The sequence below is a fragment of the Schistocerca americana genome, chromosome 6 (genome assembly GCF_021461395.2).
Source record: "Schistocerca americana isolate TAMUIC-IGC-003095 chromosome 6, iqSchAmer2.1, whole genome shotgun sequence".
NCBI lineage: Eukaryota > Metazoa > Arthropoda > Insecta > Orthoptera > Acrididae > Schistocerca > Schistocerca americana.
This window is the reverse complement of record NC_060124.1, coordinates 13,401,136-13,419,317: the sequence shown is the minus strand read 5'-3', so window position 1 is coordinate 13,419,317 and position 18,182 is coordinate 13,401,136.

The window sequence follows — 18,182 nt, the reverse complement described above, 5'->3', positions numbered from 1 at the left end:
ACAGCACTGCCATTTAAATAAGCTAAAACTCGGCTGAAGGCCACACACACAGTACTTAAAAGTAAAAAGGAAATCACTATGTAAAACAGAAGGAGCGGCGAGTAGAGGTTCCAAGGGTCGGCCTAGGAAGCAACAGTAGCGCACGCTTAGGCGAGACAGGCAGCCCGACCGATAGGCTCTTAGTCGGAAGGCAACATAACCAAGGGACGGTTCACGACCGACCGACAAGCTGACCGATTTCAACGGTCAAATCCAACTGCACAGATAATGGAAAATATCGGCCGATGAAGAGCAACCGAGATACCAATAACTTCAAACAGCGTCTCACCAAGATCAAGGCATCAAACATCAGTCAAGACGAGTATAAAAGAATCCGAAAACCCAACTGTCAAGTCACTACCGAAGGCTGCAGATTCTAGGCAAGAAAACACACGACTTGTTAACAAACGCGTCATGGACTGAGATGACCACAATCCACAAATAACGAACAAATCGGAAAAGTCGAGTTTTAAGAACAGGTAACTAATTACTCAACTTGAGGATCCTGCTTCGGAAGAAGGCGAAAAGTCGCTCGCACAGCTAGCGCCTCCAAATGCAACAGCGCGTGCCCGCCGCCAAAAGCCCCGGCCTGGTTTCGCGCTGTGGAGACTGCGTCGCTGCCCAGTTCCAACGAACCAACGAGGTCCAACCACATCCCAACTCGGAAAATGGTGTTCGTACTGAGGATCCAAAACGTCGTCAACTGAGACGACCGGCCGGGCAAACGACCAACGGCAGCCCACCTACGCCGACAGCGGTCCCGGCGAATACTAGCACCATACCGACCCGACTGTTGCTGGCTGCCAACTGCGAACTCTTCCCCGACTGATACTGGTGTCAGTGCTCAGCTGCCCACATGTCGCCATACGACGACCAGCCGACCGACCGACCACCGGCACACCGTCTGCGTCGGCCACGGCCCCGGCGAGACCTTGCACGGTGCGGACCCGCCTGCTACTGGCTGCCAACTCCGTGTCCGACTGCTGCTCCCAAGTGAACTCACTTCCTTCGGATGGACAACGTCCCGGAGGCACCGGTTCGGACCCAACCATGCAGAGGGAACACAACCGACATATCTGCACAGGAAGGAACCGACCCCAATACACGTCGTCGATGAGACGATCAACCGAACGACCAACCAACGGTCATCCCAGCTGGTACTGGCTGCGCGGACGCCACCGGGGCTCCGTCCCCGACTGCACTGCTGGTCCCTCTACAACTCACTTTCAGACAGACGAAGACGGAAAAATAGAATCGGTCGCTCCAGAGATGGTACGACAGTTCTCTTGCCGATAAGCGCTGCTGCTGCCACTCACGGGCCAGTAAGGAAGGAAGTTAGTGACGCCAGTAAATGGAATAATGAAACGAGGCGGCAGTACCGTAATAGAATATGACAAACAATAAATGGCATGAACACGACCCGTGTACGGCTCACTGGCGTCAAACGATGAATCTAGCAACGTGCTAAATCCCACCCCTCATCGCCCACCGGGGGATGGTGAGGATAACATTAGATCAATTACAGCATGCACAGAGGCATACTTCCCGCACTCCATATGTCAATGGAATGGGGAGAAATCCTGAACACTAGTACAGTGGAACATACCCTCCGCCATGTAAGTCGCAAGGTATTGGCAAATAAGTGGATGACTTAATATCTTAATGGAGTGCGATTAGTTGAGGGCACTGTACGGTAGTCCCCGACCCATAATAATAACCGAAAAAGAAATTTTTATAGGCTACTTGGTATGGTTCAAATGGCTCTGAGCACTACGCGACTTAACATCGATGGTCATCAGTCCCCTAGAACTTAGAACTACTTAAACCTAACTAACCTAAGGACATCACACAACACCCAGACATAACGAGACAGAGAAAATCCCTGACCGCGCCGGGAATTGTCACAGAGTGATGTGATGTCACAGGGTGATGTACTTCGGGCAAGTGAGAGACTGTTAGTTTACTCTTAGGAAAATGTATCTTTGACTTGTTGTAGTGTATGTTCTGTGACTATGTAATAAGGTGTTGTTAGGCTGCTAATCGCTGCTCTACTGTGATTCACGTCATAAGAATTTGGTGCCGAAACCCGGGAGACAATCTCCACGATTGCCGTTGTGAAACACGAATTCTGGACGCACGTCACGCGGCAATACTACGAGGGGGCTCACTGCAGCGATTTGTCACACCACGCAACAAGCTCTTCGACGACAACCGCCTGCATACCGTTAAGTTCAATTGAATTACCACACAACATGTTTTGTAGATCCATTCGTAAAGGCAACTGATTACATATTGCCGCTGTGTACTGCTATTGTAGCTGTTAGATTAGCGCTTTAACGAATTATCAGATCCTACGCTACGCCTGTAGATTGTTTATGACTAGTGCTGCCATCTAGCGACCATCAATTGAACTACTTCGACTAGCGATCCAAAGATAACGCCCTACTAGGACCAGCTGAACGCTAGCCGACACTGCTTTAAACCTTGGAGTAATCAGACGGAATGGACATGCCAGACCATAAACCAGAACGTATGAGAGAAAGAGCAAACATTACGCGACTCGTAGCGGAAGTTGCAAGGTTGTCAGACACATCGGAAATCGCGGATTATAAGTATTACAATGACAGATTGGGGAAGCGTTCTGGACCGCCTCGTTAAATTAGATGAGGATATTCACGAGTTGTTAGACGATGACGAATACGAAGAAGATGTTCTTAAATGCGAAGATTATATAGACACCGCGAAACTCACAATTTCTCGGTTGTCTCACGAAATAGAGAAACAGCTTGCGAAATCGGTAGCAGACATAAATTTTCCCGACAATCCGCCGGTACAATCTGTAACAATGAGTGTTCCCACAGCTTCAGTAAAACTTCCGCCGATCAAACTTGAGCCTTTTTCAGGCGATATCGAGACATGGGCACGGTTCTGGGAGCAGTTTGAGCAATCGGTTGACAACGATCCGACGGTAACTACAATTAATAAACACATTTTTCTTCGCGGCTATCTCTCGGGAGAACCAAAGCATTTAGTGGACGGTATTGCGGTGACTGCCGAGACGTACGCAGAAACGAAGAGGATTCTCCGAGCGCGTTATGGCAACAAGGATCGAATAATTCAAGCCCACTTAGATAATCTCGAAGCCATAAAACCAATTAAGCTGTCCACCCCAGAGGAACTTAATTCAACGTTCATTGAATGCCAGCGACGTATTCAAGCTCTCCGGGCACTTGGGGAAGACGTGAACGGATACGGCCGAGTCCTCGCGCCGAAAATTTTACGCGCTTTTCCGGATGACATATGCCGCCGCTGGATAATTCACGCCAAGCGTACAGGAATATCCGAAGGGGACATTTTGCAACTGATGGAGTTTCTGAACGAGGAAGTCGACGGGGCGCTTACCATGCAGAAGATACGCGGTGAATTTTCCAGCATTTCTAGTAACCTTCCCACAGCGTCCGCACTTCACGTACACGCGAAATCTAAAAGATCGAGTCCGAAGGATACCACCGCAAAGGAACCATTCTGCGTCCTTTGCGAATCTTGCGGTCATTGGGCGCAAGACTGTAAGAAGATCGTACGCGTTAATGATCGAATAGATAAATTGAAACTAGCAAACAGATGCTTTCTTTGTCTTCAACGTGGGCACAAAGTGTCAAATTGCAAAAAGAAAGAAAAGGCTCGGTGTGTTAACTGTAAAAGACTGCTAATCGCTGCTCTACTGTGATTCACGACAGGAATCGAACCCGGGAACCCGGGCGTGGGAAGCGAGAACGCTACCACACGATACTTGGTAAGGGTTGCTCTTTAGACATGCTCTGTAACTGGAAGCTACGGTCAGCGGCGATCTTACAATAGAAGATTATATGTGAAACATGTAATACTATGGCAAATGTACTACAAAAGGTGTAGTAACTGACGCCTTTGAAAAGGCAAGGAATACCCGATGTGGAGGAGATCCTGCACCATGCTCAAAGCTGCCAGTTCTTAAACAACATTGCCGACGAAAAGGCATGGGAGGCACATCATCACTCGATCCGACACCCCACCCCCCTCCACCCCCCCTCCCCCCTGCACTAATGCAGCAGCAGCGCCGTGGAAGTACTCCTGTAGTATTAGAATGAAGGAGGTCACGAGCGTGGGCGTGCGGCGACTATCAACACGAACGTGGCAGCTTGCCCCTCGGACCGGGAAAATGTCCCTGTAACTGCGACGCACAGGAGTAAAGCCTATCGACAAAGAACCCATTGCAGACTAAAGCGAAGGAACGTTTCAGCTTCGTTCACAACGTCCTCTGCTGTGTACACGCAAGTGGGAGATCGGAGTGCCGCTGAATAAATGAAGAAATCTTCGATGCAAAAACTGTTAAAACAGTAAGACAGCGAAACAGAAATATATGGACAATCAGAAATTTGAAGACAAGTAGTTTGGTATGGGAGAGGGGAAACAGCTGAAGATTTCTCTCCGTTAAGAAGTACAGACAGTATTACATGCGTTAAGAAATCTTCATCCTAGTCAAGGATCTGATATTATGTTCATCGGGCGTCAACACGAATCTGTATCGAACACTTCCGTAAGTTATGGATCAAGGCAACATCCAGGTCGCCGGTGTTTACGCTTTCTGGGCCTCATGAACGAAAAGAGGGGCCTGACTTCCACATGACTGTTGATTTCCTAATCCATGTTAGTGTTCACAGAGGATATTTTCAGTTTCTATAAAGGTTGTGATAGGTGAGCATGAAACGTGTTGCAGAACTGTACGACCGCGATATACGACTACAGCCATTTGCGGCTGTTTGACGGCCCGTCTTGTAAGATAGAGATGTGCTCTCTTAACTGAAATGAGATCTGTACCGGCAAGTAGCTTATATTCACGAGCACTCACATTTTAAACATAATAAGCATTGCATTTAAATATACCGGTACACAACATGACCAAATAGGAAAGCACCCAGAAGAGATGTTCGTATGTCACTGTGACATGGTAGACGTACAAACCGTATACTGATATGAAAATGATTAGGCTAGTAATTATCTGTGACAGGTAGAACGGCCAACAGAGTGCATTACTGTTGCTCGTACTGAGTGATCTTAGATAACACTTGAGATGAAAAAAGCCATGGGATAGCGATACAGATGAAAGTAGTATCAGGTACACAAAGCAGTGCATTGTAGTGAAGTGAATCATATGAAAACGTTTCCGACATGATTATGGCCTCACGACGGGATTTAGCAGACTTCGACTGTAGAGCAGTGGGACATTCTATTTCGGAAATCGTTACGGAATTCAGTATTCCGACATCCACAATACCAAAAGTGTGCCGAGAATACCACATTCCAGGTATTACCTATCTCTGACAACACAGTTCCCGACGGCCGTAACTCAAGATCCGAGAGCGGTGGCATTTGCTTAGACTTGCCAGTGCTATCATACAAGCAAATGTGTGTGAAAAAAGTGCGAAAATCATTGTAGGACGTACGAAGGACGTACCTGTTAGGAGAGCGCGGTGAAATTTGGCGTTAATGGGCTACGGCAGCAAACGACGGACGCGACTGCCTTTGGTAACAGCACGAGATCGCCTGCAGCGCCTTTCCGTGGCTCGTGACCATATTGGTTGAACCGTAGACGACTGGAAAACCGTGGCCTGATCAGCTGCGTCCCGATTTTAGTTTGTGAGATTGATGGTAGGGTTACAGTCTGGCGTATATCTGACGACCTCATAGAGGCACATTGTCAACAAGCCCATGGTGGCTCCATAATTGTGTAGGTTATTTTTACATGCAATGGACTGGATTCCTTGGTTTCAATTAAACTAATCTAGCACTGGAAATTGTTATTTTCAGCTAGGTGCAGACCATCTGAAGCTGTTCATGGATTTCATGAACGGAAACAGCGACGGAATTTTTGTGGATGACAATGAGAGGCACCCGTATGCCTTGCTCATACTGTGGCATCAAGCAGTCAGGCCTGCAAGATGAGTGGTCTGCCAAGCGAGTGGATTCATTCTTATTTATCGAGTAACATGAACTCTCGCACTCTCAATTAAGTTACAAATTATCCTCCTGTATGAATAATACGCAACGGAAACGCACATCTGACTATCAGTAATTTACAGAACTCTGACTGTTCACTACGCACTGGCAATACCACATTTTCTTTTTTGTCTTTTATTTAACGGCTTTTATCAACACGTGGCCACCGCACTGAATATGAATGGCGCACACATTATAAATTCGGGACATCATGACAACATACAATTCGAAGGAAAAGTCCACCAATCATTTTCCTTTCACTATCTTATTTATTCCGATAAATTCTATAACCTAAACACACAAATTCTATAACCTACAACAATAACACATGAGAAATTCCGCCCAGTGGGCATGGCTTTACATTGGTGATTCTCTACCTTATGATCTCGTAATTATTTAACGCTACAGTGCACTTTCTGGATAGGATGGTGGATCTTTTATTATATCTCACACTTCGACTCTCACAATCATCATCACGAAACTTTCCTCCAGATCGAGCGGTACAGAAGGAACAAGCATAACCCACTAATCTTTTGAAACTACCTTGCTACTCTCCCATGCAAACCACACATACCCAAATTACATGACATACACCACAATACAACATGGAATACAATACAATAAATAGTCACAACACTATCACTTTCAGCTTTCACACTTCAATTGGTATTTATCCCAGTTTCACACGACACTGCCCCACTTTGTAATTCTACTTTCCTACTATGAACTCTGGAGATATATGCACGTCTTCGCGTGCAATGCAAGCCAAGTGGCGTTGCTGGATAGACGGCCGACTCACCTTGCTTCTCTCTCAGAGTATAAATCTAGCGTCACACGGAATCATATCACGCAAAATAACATTAAGAACATATTCATCACACACGCGAGTCCTCAACTGATACCATGGACGAGTACTTCTCTTTATCTTTTGTCTCATACACAGATTGAGACTCACACAGTACTCACCACGTGGAAGTACTCGCCTCTAATTTCAAGTCCTGCACACGCTATTTCTTAAATATTTCAACTTATAGTACACACGCTAGTAATTCAGCTTAACTTAAGCACACGGAAGTATTTCAACTTATTGCTACATGTGGTTTCATTGTGACCGTTGGTCACTTCCGAAGATTACTACGATCCCATTAATATTACCTGCCTGACATTTAATTCTCCCCACAAAAGTTCCTGAAATAGAGAAATTATTATTTCAAACTACTCTTAAGTATTTCACATGCATACCATGGCTCCACTCTTTTGTCTTTACGGAGCACACTTAAGAGAGGTCTTACCAACACTAGATCCAGTGGCAGAGTGCCGAAACATGGCCGTTCTTCAGGTCCTCTCGCACCTCTGCCGAAGTGGGGGAGCACCTTGCTACCGTATTGGTCAGCCACATTTCAGGCGCTCAAAGCTCAGGTAAATTTCATCTCTTTGGTTCCACCAAAGGTGACCAAGGGATCGTCTCAAAGATGATCATATATTCACATTCACTATCTGCGGTTAGCAGACGACCATACATTCATTCATTTCACAGATCTCACCAAACTGGATGTAGGGATTTATTTTGTGGGAGTGCACATGTGATCAATTAAATAAATAAATTGTCATTCTTTCCCACACTGGTATCCGGCTTCGCTGTATTAATTGAAACTGAGTTATTATTAGAAAAAATATGTTGTTCAGACAAGAATAATGAACTATGTTGTACCTGTTTTCAATGTTGGGCGCTACTGTACCCTTTCAACAATGCACCATTTCACTGGACCACAATTGTTCGCTATTAGTTGGAAGAACATTGTGGACAATTCAAGAGTCCGCCATGAATCCCATTGGATATTTATGGTACATAACTGAGAGGTCAGTTTGAGAACCAAATCCTGTACAATCCACACTTTCACAATTATGGGCGGCTACAGAGACAGCAATGCTCATTATTTCTGCAGGGGTTTCTAAACGACTTGCGGAGTCCATGCCACGTCGAGTTGCAGTACTACGCCGGGCAAAAGGAGTTTTGCACGATAGAGGCAGATTGTCAACAAGCCGATGGTGGCTCCGTAATTGTGTAGGTTATTTTTACATTTTTACATGTAATGGACTGGTTCTCTTGGTTTCAATTAAACTAATCTATCACTGGAAATTGTTGTGTTCAGCTAGGTGCAGACCATCTGAAGCTGTTCATGGATTTCATGAACGGTAACAGCGACGGAATTTTTGTGGATGACAATGCACCATTTCACTGGACCACAATTGTTCGCGATTAGTTGGAGGATCATTGTGGACAATTCAAGAATCCGCCATGAATCCCATTGGATATCTATGGTACATAACTTAGAGGTCAGTTTGCGCACCAAGTCCTGTGCAACCCACACTTTCACAATTATTTATTTATTGTTTTTTTTATTTATTTATTTATTTAACCTGGCAAGATTAGGGCCATCAGGCCCTCTCTTACATCTAACCAGGCATTCTACTTATTTTACATTCATATGTTTTAGTAGGCATGTTAAACTACATCTAGTACAAAAAGTGAAATAAACAATTTGAAAGGTACACCTGGAAAAATACATACATATAGAGTTTATATTCTTAGGTCACAAGTACTGTTATAATTAGACATTATTGAAGAGACAGATTTTAGATAGGAGTGCCGGCAGCAGGGAGTATGAGGGAGACTCATGGTGAAGGGAGGAGAAGAATAGAGACATGACGAAACATAATTAAGGAAATATAAAGGAAAAGAAGATTGCGTGGCTAATAGAGAAAGATGAAGAGGAAGGCATCTCAGGAGCAAGATAGGAAACGCTAGCTTTGCTGTTTGACAGATGAGGGGATTGTCCTTATACATTAATTTTGTGGAGAACTTTGTGAGGATGATAGTAGGAAATGCTTCAACTTTTTCTTAAAAGCAGCAGGAGATCGAATTTTGCGCAAGGTAAGGGGCAGTTTGTTCCAGAGGCGGACAGCGGCAACTGAGAAGGAGTTTGCAAAAGTATTTGTTTTGTGAGTGGGCACAGTTAGGATACCAAATAAGAGTGACCTCGTGTTTCGATTATGATGACATGACAGGTTTTTAATCTCTGAAGCAAGGTACTGGGGTGCTTGCGCGATGAGGAGTCGGTGGAGTAGACATAGAGTGTGGTAGTCACGCAATTTGTCCGGCCGCAGCCACCCTAGCTCGGAGTATGAAGCACTAACATGATCATATCGGCGAATGTTGCAGGTGTAACGCACACAGGCATTCATGGTTAGCTCTAGCCGTCTTTTGTTTTCACTGCTCATGCCTTGTTGAATCACATCACAATAGTGGAGGTTCGGTAGAACGAGTGCTTGCACGAGCTGGCGTTTCAAGTCCTGTGGAAATATGTTCCGAAACTTTTTGAGAGCATAGAGACAAGCAGACGTCTTTCGGCACACTGCGACTGTATTCTCTGCCCAGTTGAGATGCTCATCCAAAGTTACACCCAAGTTCTTCACTGTTTTCTGATATGGTATTGGAGTACCGTCGAGCAGAATAGGAGGTAGGCGTTCGCGGAAATCTGAACTTAATTTCTGATGAGCTATTAAGATTACTTGCGTCTTTTTTGCATTTAGTTTAAGCCCCAGGTTTTTCGCCCATCTCACTACTGAAGACAGATCATCATTCATCTGAGCGATTGCTGTGTTTACATCTTCAGGTCTGACGCTTAGGTAGAGCTGGAGGTCGTCGGCATAGAAATGATATTTACAGGAGGACAGAACCGACGAAATATCGTTGACATATAAAGAAAACAAAAGTGGTCCTAAGACTGATCCTTGTGGCACTCCCGAGGAAACATGTTTCCAGGAAGATTTTTCATTTACGCAGACAACACATTGCTGTCTGTCTTTTAAGTAGCTTTCAAACCATCTCATTGCACTATCAGAGAAATTAAGCTGTTGCATTTCTCTGAGCAATATGTCAAAGTTAACAGTGTCAAAAGCTTTGCTGAAGTCCAGTAGCGTCAATATTGTTGCCTTTCGATTGTCGATGGCATATTTCAGGTCATCAGTTACTTTAATTAGAGCAGTGTTTGTGCTGTGATGTTTACGGAAACCGGATTGAAATTTGTCATATAGGCTGAAATCATGCAAGTGTTCAGTGATTTGGTCATGAACAATATATTCAAGTGCTTTGGAAACAGCAGGCAGTATGCTAATTGGTCGATAATCACTAGGCAGTTGCGGGTTTTCGATCTTAGGGATGGGTCGAATTAGGCTTCTTTTCCATGCAGTGGGATATATTCCGTTCACGAGAGAAAAATTAAATATGTCAGTTAAGACAGGTACTAAGATATCGGCAACATTCTTAATCATGGTTATACCGATACTGTCGTTGCCTGTTGCATCAGAAGAGATTCTCATTATTGCTTTTCTTGCCGTATTTGTTGTTACATGTTTTAGATGGAAGGTATCGTTGTTAGTTATCCTGTTTGAGGATTCTTGTGGACGGTAATTATCAGCTGTGCTGGTATTCAGAGGTGCAGAGAAGAATTCATTTAATTCGTTAGCTGACACATGAAAAGTAGTTTCCGATTTTGCCTTTCCGACCCCCAAGCTACGGAGATTCTTCCATAGAGTCGTGGGCGTCAGATCGCTGCATACAAGGGAGCGAGCGTGTCTGATTTTAGCATTGCGAATGCATTGTTTCACTCTGTTCCGTAGCTTTCTATATTCTTCGAAACGCTCAGGTTTCGGATCTGCCTTGAAACGCCTGTGGGCAGCATCCCTATTAGTCATTATTTGACGTAATTCAGCTGTCAGCCATGGAGCAGGAGATTTTCTTACACGGATTGTGCGCACAGGTGCATGTTTGTCATAGAGGGCAGTGAGTTTATCACCAAGTTCATTAATTTTGACGTCGATTGTGGGTTTTCTGATTATTTGATGCCATGAGATTTCTGAGCAATCGGCTGTTAGAGCGTCAAGGTCAATACGTTTCATGTTCCAACAAGTTATGTAACGCGATTTGATCCTTGGGGGCTGCACAGAGTTGGCCAGGAATATTACATCATGTGCTGAGAGGCCAGGGGCCGATGTTTGACCAACATCTCTTACTTAGTCAGTCTGTTTCGTTGCGATTACGTCTATAAGAGTATGACTGTGCGCCGTATGGTGTGTAGGTTGTAGTGGAAGAATGTTCATGCTATTGCAACTAAACAGTCTTCTTAGGTTTGTTGCGGAGGGAGTGTCGCTTAGCAGGTCTATGTTCAAGTCACCCATTACGATGACATGTTCGTATTGACACTGGAGTGAATGTAATTCCGACTGGAAGGAACTCATTGAGCTTATTTTTGGCGGCTTGTACACGACGCCAGTCAAGAATTTCCGACTTTGTATTATGGGCGGCTATAGAGGCAGCATTGTTCAGTATTTCTGGAGGGGCCTCTAAACGACTTGCAGAGTTCATGGCGCGTCGAGTTGCAGTACTACGCCGGGCAAAAGGAGGTTTGCACGATATTAGGAGGTATCCCAAGACTTGTCATCTAATACTATGACACTTTCAGGAACCAATGCATCTATGCTGGCCACAAGGGTTGCAATCTCGTACTCATATAGCCAAGTATGACTCGAGCTCGGAATCATGCTCTCAATCTGTGAAGTTCCATTTAGTTTCCTCCTGCACGCCTGGGTGATTCACATTTTTGCCAAGCAATGTATTTAAGACGAACTTTGTACTGTCCACTGATTTTTATACTATTCGTTAACATGAGATATGCGATGAACAAGAGTCATACCTAGAAGCGAAGGTTCCATCGGCTTTCGGCTAGATCTGTCGGTACTCTCGGTAGCTGCGTATGGATCTTTCTTACTGCAAACGAAGCGCGAGGATGACTCGGAAGTATGGATACCGAATGCGAGCCATTGAAGTCAATATTGTGACACACTATCCAAAATAGGCAGTAATTACTATCTGTTGCACGGTATGACAACAGACGAAATCGTAGTGCTGGTATTGCCCTTTAGCCTTGTTACAAGATATGGGCATCCATGCTGACCTATAACGGTAGGTAAACCCCTGTGCATTTCTTTAAACTGTTCGAACTGAGGCGGTAGCAGAAAAGCAAGTTCGACGATGTGACGGCACGAGAAATCGAAATTACGAGATGTGAAGGAGCATTCACGACGGGAACCGCGTGCGTGGCCCTTGTCTTGTGAGACCGCTCCGAGTCGTCGTCCGCTGCGACACAAAAGGCAGAAACTACCACCCCCCACCACCATGTCCCCCACCCCTCCCTTACCCCCTGCCACCTTCCCGCTGCAGCCGCAGGCCGTGCGCGCATTTTGCAGAGCTTTTGTCGCCGCTGTCGAGGGCCACACGGCGGCCACTTGGCCGCCCCGCGCCCCTGCTCATACATATGAAACGCGCCATACATGTTTCAGAAACCCCAGGGCCGCGATTTACGGCGCACGCTACTTAACTCTGAAACTCAACAACGCCACCAAGTCCACTTCAAAAATATTTCACGCGCGTATACCCTGGTTAGTCCCCACATCGTAACCATGGGACCGACAGAATAAACACATCCGATTCAAATGGGATGCACATGAAGGTTCTTTTACAATGACAGTCTTACTTTCTTTATTTCGTCCTCCATGTGTTTCTATTGGCAACGCATCTTTTCATCTCTACACCATATCAAAGTTCCTGCATTGGCTCACATATTCTAGTACTCGAATTCTTGCTTTCCTGCGTCACTTCTATCGGCCAAAGGTCGAGACTGAAGAACAATAACCATGTATCGATCGAACGGTAGTTTTCTAAACCGCCTTCTGAGTGGACTTGTCCAGTTTCCTGTTGGTTCTTGCAATGAACCTCAGTCAGAAATAATTGTAGCAAGACAGTACGATACTGAGAGCCAGTGTTGTTAAGAAGAACGATGTAATGTTCAAATAGGTACCCCAATCATACAATTACAGTGGATAGTGACTTCACTCTACCCTCGATATGCTGGAAAAGTTATACGTTTAAAGTAGGCCGCAGGCATAAAACGTCACCCGAAAATGTACTGAATGCTATCTCAGAAAATTATTTTGAACAATTAGTTCATGAACCCACACGAAGCGTAAACGGTTGCGAAAGCATACTCGACCTCTTAGCAACATACAATTCTGGACGGATAGGGAGTATCATGCCGGCCACTGGTGGCCGAGCGGTTCTACGCGCTTCAGCCCGGAACCGCGCGACTGCTACGGTCGCAGGTTCGAATCCCGTCTCGGGCATGGATGTGTGCGATGTCCTTAGGTTAGTTAGGTTCGAGTAGTTCTAAGTTCTAGGGGACCTATGACCCCAGATGTTAAGTCCCATAGTGCTCGGAGCCATTTTTGAAGGGAGTATCATGACGATTACAGGGATTATCGACCACCAAGCAGTTGCTGCTAGGCTGAATACTATAACGCCCTCACCCATCAAAAAGAAACGCAAAGTACACCTATTTAAAAAAAGCTGATAAAAATGCTCTTAACGCCTTCTTAAGAGACAGTCTCCAATCCTTCCGTTCTACGCATGTAATCGTACAATAGATGTGGAATGATTCGAGAGGGATAGTATCGACAGCTGTTGAGAGACATGTTGATGTTGTTGTTGTTGTGGTCTTCAGTCCTGAGACTGGTTTGATGCAGCTCTCCATGCTACTCTATCCTGTGCAAACTTCTTCATCTCCTAGTACCTACTGCAACCTACATCCTTCTGAATCTGCTTAGTGTATTGATCTCTTGGTCTCCCTCTACGATTTTTACCCTCCACGCTGCCCTCCAATGGTAATTTTGTGATCTCTTTATGCCTCAAAACATGTCCTACCAACCGATCCCTTCTTCTAGTCAAGTTGTGCCACAAACTTCTCTTCTCCCCAATCCTATTCAATACCTCCTCATTAGTTACGTGATCTACCCACCTTATCTTCAGCATTCTTCTGTAGCACCACATTTCGAAAGCTTCTATTCTCTTCTTGTCCAAGCTGGTTATCGTCCATGTTTCACTTCCATACATGGCTACACTCCATACAAATACTTTCAGAAACGACTTCCTGACACTTAAATCTATACTCGATGTTAACAAATTTCTCTTCTTCAGAAACGATTTCCTTGCCATTGCCAGTCTACATTTTATATCCTCTCTACTTCGACCATCATCAGTTATTTTACTCCCTAAATAGCAAAACTCCTTTACTACTTTAAGTGTCTCATTTCCTACTCTAATCCCTTCAGCATCACCCGATTTAATTTAACTACATTCCATTATCCTCGTTTTACTTTGAGAGACATACACCAAATAAATTGATAAGTGATTGTACTGATCCCCCATGGTACACAGAACGGATGAGATTGCTGTTGCAGAAGCAACGAGAAAAGCAAGCCAAATTTGAAGGAACGCAAAATCACCAAGATTTACAAAGTTTTGCAAAAGTTCGAAAGAGTGCATACTTCAATGCGTGATACTTACAATAATTTCCACAACGAAAGTGTGTCTTCGAATCTGACAGAAAACCCAAAGAGATTCTGGTCATACATAAAGCACACCAATGGGAAGACGCAATCAATGCTTTTACTGCGCGATAACAAAAGGAGATTTATTAAACACGGTTTTCCGAAACTTCTTCACCAAAGAAGACTAAGTAAAAATTCCTGAATTCCAATTAAGAACAACTTCCAAGATGAAAAACATGGAAGTAGATACAGCATGTTTCAAAAATGACCGGTATATTTGAAACGGCAATAAAATCTAAACGAGCAGCGATAGAAATACACAGTTTGTTGCAATATGCTTGGGACAACAGTACATTTTCAGGTGGACAAACTTTCGAAATTACATTAGTTACAATTTTCAACAACAGATGGTGCTGCAAGTGATGTGAAAGATGTAGAAGACAACGCAGTCTGTGGGTGTGCCATTCTGTACGTCGTCTTTCTGCTGTAAGCGTGTGCTGTTCACAACGTGCAAGTGTGTTGTAGACAACATGGTTTATTCCTTAGAACAGAGTATTTTTCTGGTGATGGAAATCCACCGCCTAGAACACAGTGTTGTTGCAACAAGACGAAGTTTTCAACGGAGGTTTAATGTAACCAAAGGACCGAAAAGCGATACAATAAAGGATCTGTTTGAAAAATTTCAACGGACTGGGAACGTGACGGATGAACGTGCTGGAAAGGTAGGGCGACCGCATATGGCAACCACAGAGGGCAACACGCAGCTAGTGCAGCAGGTGATCCAACAGCGGCCTCGGGTTTCCGTTCGCCGTGTTGCAGCTGCGGTCCAAATGACGCCAACGTCCACGTATCGTCTCATGCACCAGAGTTTACACCTCTATCCATACAAAATTCAAACGCGGCAACCCCTCAGCGCCACTACCATTGCTGCACGAGAGACATTCGCTAACGATATAGTGCACAGGATTGATGCGGCGATATGCATGTGGGCAGCATTTAGTTTACTGACGAAGCTTATTTTTACCTGGACGGCTTCGTCAATAAACAGAACTGGCGCATATGGGGAACCGAAAAGCCCCATGTTGCAGTCCCATCGTCCCTGCATCCTCAAAAAGTACTTGTCTGGGCCACCATTTCATCCAAAGGAATCATTGGCCCATTTTTCAGATCCGAAACGATTACTGCATCACGCTATCTGGACATTCTTCGTGAATTTGTGGCGGTACAAACTGCCTTAGACGACACTGCGAACACCTCGTGGTTTATGCAAGATGGTGCCCGGCCACATCGCACGGCCGACGTCTTTAATTTCCTGAATGAATATTTCGATGATCGTGTGATTGCTTCGGGTTATCCGAAACATACAGGAGGCGGCGTGGATTGGCCTCCCTATTCGCCAGACATGAACCCCTGTGACTTCTTTCTGTGGGGACACTTGAAAGACCAGGTGTACCGCCAGAATCCAGAAACAATTGAACAGCTGAAGCAGTACATCTCATCTGCATGTGAATCCATTCCTCCAGACACGTTGTCAAAGGTTTCGGGTAATTTCATTCAGAGACTACGCCATATTATTGCTACGCATGGTAGATATGTGGAAAATATCGTACTATAGAGTTTCCCAGACCGCAGCGCCATCTGTTGTTGAAATTTGTAACTACTGTAATTTCGAAAGTTTGTCTGCCTGAAAATGTACTGTTGTCCCAAGCATATTGCAACAAACTGTGTATTACTATCGCTGCTCGTTTAGTTTTTATTGCCGTTTCAAATATACCGGTCATTTTTGAAACACCCTGTAGCCTCGGTGTAGGAAATCACTTAACTCCACCGGAACTGAGGACGTGGCTGAAGTCACATCGTCAGTCACCTCGTCCGCAACCGATTCAGGAAGGATCAGAATACTGTCAATCAGCAGCTCACGTAATTCCGAGTGCCTTCGGGCGCCCAGCAGCTCCTTAAGCGCCGTAGCGTATGTGATCGGAAGTTTCGTTGACAATGAGGAGAGTACCACTCCTGCAGTTGGTAGTCTCGTTATCCGTCGCCGCAGACATTTAGATCTGACGAGGCCTTATTTCCGTACCCAGAACAAGTACGCGGCTGTGCGCAGTACATGACTGCGAGACGACATCCGCTGATGGGGGGATAAGAACAAACATGGCTATGCAGATCAGCTGTGATCTGACGCACCCCGTTGAGAACAAGATATATGCGGAAGTGGGTCCAGCGTTCTGCCTTATGATCATAAACAGCTCCGTGTGGCCGCGAAGCCGTTGTAACGGTCTCTGAAGGTACCTCGAATGGCAGTTCGAACACACGAATAGTTCAAATGGTTCAAATGGCTCTGAGCACTATGGGACTTAACATCTGTGGTCATCAGTCCCCTAGAACTTAGAACTACTTAAAGCTAACTAACCTAAGGACATCACACATATCCATGCCCGAGGCAGCATTCGAACCTGCGACCGTAGCTGTCACGCGGTTCCAGACTGAAGTGCCTAGAACCGCACGGCCACACCGGCCGGCCACGAATAGTTCTAATGCCTAATCGTGCAAGTTCGACTTGGACCACTCTGACGTTACCGTCAGCGTGAAGGAAACGAGGTCCCTGTTTGGTCACCCTTAAAAGGCGCTCCATCCAGCGTCATTGATCATTTTAACGTAAAGTGCGAATCGAAAGGTGGATACCAAAATTTCCGAAGGCGGTATCTTCACCTCGTTATAGAGGAAACGTTCCACATCTAAGGCTTTGTGCCGTTCATGGTCCGGCCAAGAGATGAAACGTAATGTCGATCTCCTGTACATATCTTACATGATCTCACTGCTCGAAGATCGCGTGCAGGCTAAGTTGCAATGTAAACAAACACGAGTTCACACTCGGAAGTACGGCACATCCTCTGCTGAGGACGGCCGTTACAGGATGACTGTACCCATAGACCACCAGTCATAGACAGTCAACCACTAGCATTGTGAAATCATTCATCTGCTTTGACTAGGAGATCTGAAGACAGGTCATTTCAGGTCCTACTGAGCAAGGGGACAGGCTCTGAAGACTTTAAACAATGGATCACATGAGGGATCTGTCTTCACTCCATTACTGTTTAATCTGTAAATCTCTTATATGCTGAAATTTGATTTCGTAAGTTTGGGTTTTCGAGAACTGGGTGCTGGGAGAAACCACAGGTATCCTAACATCTGATCTGACGACAGAGGGAACATTCATGGAAAGTGAAACCAAAGGCCTCCAAGCCAGAGACGGGCTGATTTTATTTGTGCGTCAGAGCGACGAATAGACACTTCTAGGTACATTTTGGTAAGAGTGTATTTTACCACAAACAGCACCCAAAATACTTAGGGATCACGTTGGACCGGACACTGTTCCACAAGAAACAACTGGAAGATATCGTAAGGAAGATACGAACAACATCCTACAGAAGCTGTGTGGAGCACCCTATATCTTGGCTGATGAAACTCTGTGCACTTCAGCACAAGACAACCCGCTGTTACCTGTCCATCAAGACTAAATTAACCTATAACGAAACCGGCTTCAATTAAGAGAACCATCCATGAAAACAACAATAGAACTGCACACGATTCGGTTCAACTTAACGTACGCATTGGAGCGAAATTGGGCGGAAGCTTGCCTTCCTGTTGGCAGCACTTGTCCT